The following is a 6,000-nucleotide window of genomic DNA, read 5'->3' as shown; positions in this document are numbered from 1 at the left end:
CAACTGGGGGTAAAAATCAAAAAAAAAATATGCTGTAAGTGACTTCAATTTCAAAGGAGAGAACAGATGGTGGTTTTAAATAGTTATGGGAAGAAATTAATGGGAAAGAAGACAATGGCAAGAAAAATCAATGCTTTCTCTGTGTGTGTAAATCTGGGTGAGGTCATAAGAGGGACTTACTGCACTTTGGACACCGTTTCTCCTGCAATCAATCCACAGATTCTGTGACACTCAGTGACATTCACTCCAACTGGCAAAGGGAATGTGACAAGCAGGCCTATTTTTAAGTGGCAGTTGAATTGAATTCATGTCAAGAAAAGAAAAGGGTCGGGGGGGTAGAGATTAAAAGGGAGAGAGAAAAGCTTTTGTGGATGCCCTGCCACGAAGAGCCCCATCACCGTGTCCTGGAGGGCTGTCCCCTATTTGGGAAATGCCAGGACAGGTATGAGGGAGAAGTTCAGTCCAGCCATTGTTGGAAGACAAAGCCCTCTGGACTCCAGTTGTCCTGAATCTTGAATTTGCATGGGTTTCCTTGCATGCAGGCAAGGCCAGGCAGCCAGGATGTTCTAGTGATAGTGGGGATGTGGTGAGGCCACTGGGATTCACTGAGTGTCCTGGGAGCACCCAGCCCCATGTGACCTTGGACACATCACACATGTGATGAGGACCCTCATTGCTCAACCACGGGGGCTCGTGCACGTCTCTGTTTGTAGGGATGAGGATGATGAAGAAGGAAGAGGGGGCTTTGTGCATCAGGGTCTGAGCACCCTCCCTGCCACTGGGTATTGGCTAAGCTCTGAGTGTGTATTTGGGGTCTAGAGCATGGTTTAAAGCCTTCACTATTCTCTAGTCTGGAGAAATTCCAAAGAAGTTCAGGTGAAGAAATGGTAAACAGAAATAATTGGAAAAAATTAGAATTTAATTTTAATAGGTTTGAGGGGTATGCCAGAAAAACATATGTATCTGCTCAAAGTCACAGATCTAAAGTTTTTCAGAAATTGTCGCAATTGAGAGGGTGCAAAAGGGAGAGCAGAATTATAATAAAATCAGGGTCATTGGTCAGTTTTCTTTCTGTCACTGATTTCCTCAGTGAGTCAGATTTTCGTCCTTGCACGGGGACCAGAATGAGATGCAGGCAATAGTCTAGGAGAGCCTTGATTTTATGGACTGGGGAAAGGGCAGAGGAAATGCAATGTGGGGTGGTAGCGGGGGTCCCTCTTCTGGACATCGGATTGTCTTGGCTTACAGCTCCTGGAGTTTCTGGGACCCCCACTCTTGGTTTGTAGGTTGGAACAGGCCATCTGTGTATGATGGTTGACTTTACCTGTCGACATGAAAGAGCTAAGGGAAGCCCAGAGAGCTAGTAAGACATTATTACTGGGTGTGTCTGAGAGGGTGTTTCTGGGAGAGATTAGCACTGAATAAAGACTCCCTTTCACCAATATATGCAGGCATCATTCAACCCATTGAGGACCTAAATAGAACAAAAAGGCGGAGGAAGGTAGGTTCACTTTCTCTGTCTTCCCCTGTCTTTGGACATTAGTGCTCAGATGGCAGATTGTGGGACTTCCTGATTTGACCTCTGTGATTGTGTGAATGATTTTTTATAGAAATCTATCAATATACCAATATATGTCTATTGTTGACATCTCTGGCTCTGGCTCTGCCTCTACCTCTACCTCTATCTCTACCTCCCTCTCTCTCTGTATCCACAATGGACAAAGCCCAGGTGCCCATCACTTTCCTAAGCAGGCCATGGGCTTCCTCCTTTGACACTTCAGGGCTGCTTGCCGTTCCCGACTCTGAAGACCAGAATTTTCTATGTTCGAATGTGAGGGACACTGTTGGGGCATGGAGCAATGCTCCACGGGAGGCCAGGCACAGAGGTACCTTGAAAAACATGTGAGGAGTCACAGACAGAACACTTCTGTCCCCTGTTGCAATCTCCCGAGCCAGGAGCGGGGCTCAGGGTACTGCTTTTCTGGGATCTCAGGCAGGAAGTGCTTGCTTTCATCCCTGTGGACCACACATGTACTTGACTCTCAATGGTCCACAAACAGAAATCAGGGCTTTGGAAATACTTCCTGTGCATAAGTACTAGTCACACAGCCACACTGTGACACTGGCCTTGACATGGGGCCTTGTGGCCATGACATACAGCAAGGAGGCAAATGTCCCGGCCATCCCCTTACACAATGGGGCTTCTTGGAGGAGTGTCCCCCATGCTCCTCTGTGTCTGCACGCACACTTCTTCCTGCCCCAGACAAAGGTAGACTCGACTCCCACGTCTCAGTTGATGCTCGGCACAGTTCATTTGCCAAAGGCTCACTGTAAAATTTATATTTTTGACATTCGTACCTTGATAATGTTACTGTTATTTCAAAAATTTTTAAATTTCTAGATGTCACTGAGATAGAACAGCTGTTTTTTTTTCTTTCTCTCTCCCCAGTCACCTTTCAAAACCTAGATGACCTTAGACCCATACACTTAAATGATGTTTATATATGAGCTTTCTTGAATAAGGTTGACTTTTTGGGAGAACCTGCTTTTAATTGCACTGATGCATGTGATCCAGAGGTATGCTTCACTTTATCTGCAGAAAGTGATCCACTCGGATCGAAAGTACAGGTCGCCTGCCAGAAATGTTATGCTTTGCGGGGAGTTGGGTGTATGTTGGATTAAGGGGTTGTCAATTGTACTTTTGTGATGTTTTGAGGGGCCAAAATTAGGAGAAGGTACTTCATTCAAGTCATTCCAGGGTAGAACTAATAGCTACTACCTATTCCAAATCTTTCTGGATGCATACTTCGCATGAGTTATCTCCTGGGACATGCTCTACTTTGATCCCAAGCTATGATCACAGTCATCATACCCTTGCACAGACAAGAAAATGGAGTTTTGTAGAAGCTCCAGCACCCTCCCAGGGTCCCCTGAGCTGGGATGGTGTGACCAACCTTGGACATGCTATCATCACTGGTTCCTGAGACACACTTGGGCAACTTTGAGATGAAATGTTTCTAAATTCCCCTATGGTCAGAACTACCCCATGGAATTCAGTATGCCAACTTGAAATTGTGTGTTTTTTTTTTTTTAATTACAGACTTTAAAAAGATTAAGCTACTGTTGAATGAAAACAAGATATTTCTGATAGACTATGGTAGACTATATTCATCTTTCCTTATACTGGTGTCTGATGCCCTTTCTCTGAATGGTAGTCATAATGTGAGAAGAGGAAGTGCTAGTGTATAGACACCAGGAAAAGTTCCCCTTGTTGGGGAGCTAAGACGTGAAGGTCAAGGTCAGAAGACTTATTTTCCATGTCCTTGTATCTTTGGAATTTTTACAGAAAAAGTGGGGTGCACCTGCATTTTCCTCCTATATCAAAGGCAACTGGGAGTCCCATACCCTCTCTTTAGCCCTCCATGAAGAAGCACGACATTCTTTCATCTTACTGGTTCCTGTGGTTCATTCAGAGCCTGCAGGGTGGCAATCACGGAGAGGGTTCTTCCCTGCATAATTAGAGACTGCTTGTTTCAGGGTAGGACTGGGTGCACTAGAACTTAGACCAGATTGTGCTTTACATAATCACCCAGCTAGTTTGCCGAGGTAAGTTTTGCAGTGGGTTTCCTTAAAAAAAAAAAAAAAGAGGGCGGCCCTATAAAGCATCCCTGATGTGGTCTAATAAAACAGCACAGTTTTTGAATTTCACAGTGGGACATGAATATCATGCAATATTTGCAATTCTTAGCTCTTAAACCCCCTCAGCACCTAAAATCATTACTACAATGGTCTGTGGGATACTTTATAGGCTTCAAATGTTGCCTGTCCCCCCCCTTGATGCATTTCCTCAGAAACATCCCCTCCAGGTGTTCCCATTTTCTTCTTGGCTCTCCTTAGGAAGGCTAAGCATGGCAGAGACCAGAAGGCTTGGGGTTGGGTGTGGGATCTCCTTAAGAGGGTGGCTTGTGGTTTCTCTCTGGATTTCAGATTTTCTCCTCTGCAGTGTGAGGGACTTGGACAAGGTGTCCTCTGAAACACCCCCTCGAACTCTGGCTTGCAGGGTTGACCTCTATGTTCTAGTTCAGAGGGGATGTGTGGGGCCGGTCCCCCACTGTGCTTTCTCTCAGCTCAAGGGAAGTTTTACACGTGCCTCCCGGCCTCAAGTTTGGCATTTAGGATAAACTCAAATGCGTATGTGAATCCGTGATTAGTAAGGCATCTCATTATTGTTGTTGTTATTGATTTTTTAAGTGTGTTCATTACTCAGCTTCTAAATCCATTACAAAGAACAAATACATATTTAAATATTTATTATTATCCGAGATTGTGGTCATACACTTCCTTAAGCTCCCACTTCCATCTGCTGCATGATTGACTGAACAGATGGGTGTTGCACCCAGTTCTAAAAGCCAGACTACAAAGGCTCTGCGTTTTATACTAAAAGAAAGTATGTAGTGAAAGCAGAGGAAGCCCACAGTTCTACCATTTCTTGTCTTAGGTCTTTCCTTTTTATTTGAACAGGAATTCTCTATACAGCTTATATATGACTATAGCATATTGAAGAAGCAGGGTGACTATTAAATTATCTAGGTCTTTTCCTGGGTTTCTTTGCTCCCTTTGGCAACAGTGTTCACCCAGTCTTCCCAGCTAAAAATCGTGCTGCGATTAAACTCCTATACCTCTTGTTATTTACCTGGGTCCCTTAGTTATCACATCCTAAGCACTTTTACAACTTCAGTATAGCTTGAATCTATTGCCCTCTCACCAACCTCACTGTTTTTTGTCATAGAGTCCAGGGCTTCAGCTCTTCAGTCTATTTTCCATATCTCTAGGCTTCTGTAAAACAAATGGAGGTACACAGGAATGTTCTAGGAGCAAAGACGGAGAAAGTGGAAATACATGGACAAAGCATAGTCTTGGGGTGCAGGCTGGGTACATGGGTAGGTGCAAAGTGTGGCCAACTTCTCATACCCTGCGAGGTGATGGGATCTATAAGCAATGGGCTAATGGAGGCCATTGGAAGCTTACGGGGATGACAGGAATCCCATGATTGCTTCTCAGCTGGAGAAAGATATTTCTGTTGAAGATGCAGACAAAGGACTGGAGGGCATAAATTAACTACCACCTGGGGCCAGGGGAGCCTTCCTCAGAGGCTGAACCATGTGAGTGCTGACCGCATACAGAGAGAAGGGGGGACGTGGAGGAGAGGGTCATCCTTATCATAGAATCACCAGGAAGGAGTTATCAGGGTGGAATGAAAGCAAGAGAGCAGAGTCAGGCTGATGTCCAGGTTTCTCATATAGATGATGGGGTCCATACTGGGGCCTGAACAGAGCCACGGAAGACACGGGTGCAGGAAGAGGAGAGGGAAAACAGAAAGAGGATGATCAATCACTTAAGACTGTTGGGATTACCCATGGGATTATCTGAACAGTGGTGTTTAGTAAACAATAGGAAGCAATAGATAATTAATAAAATGTCATTAAAGTAGTGGTCTTATCTGGGGTGCCTGGGTGGCTCAGTTGGTTGAGTCTGACTCTTGATTTTGGCTCAGCTCATGATCTTGGGGTGATGAAATTTAGCCCCATGTCAGGCTCTGCTCAGCAGGGAATCTGCTTGGGATCCTCTCTCTCTCCTTCTCCCTCTGCCCCTCTCCTCACTTGTATCTTTTCTCTAAAATAATATAAACAAAATCTTCTTTAACATGTGGTGGTCTTATCTATTCAAGTTAAAAATATGCATAGCCATTACCCAGAAAATCTACCTCTAGATGTCCAACCCTTGAGAACTCCCATGTGTGCAGAAGAAATGTAAGATGTTTTACTGAGGCATTTTTATAGCATAGAAAATTGGAAATAGCCTCACTGTTTGTGAATCAAGGAACAATAAAATAGAATGTCATCCATTAATATGACAAAGTGTTATATTACAATGAAAAGGAATGTAGTGATTTGCTGATAAATGTTTTATAATCAGATCCCTGATTTCAGGGGTGCAAAT

The sequence above is a fragment of the Vulpes vulpes genome, chromosome 8, assembly GCF_048418805.1.
Source record: "Vulpes vulpes isolate BD-2025 chromosome 8, VulVul3, whole genome shotgun sequence".
NCBI lineage: Eukaryota > Metazoa > Chordata > Mammalia > Carnivora > Canidae > Vulpes > Vulpes vulpes.
The sequence above is the reverse complement of the archived record's forward strand: the minus strand, read 5'-3'. Positions refer to the sequence as shown.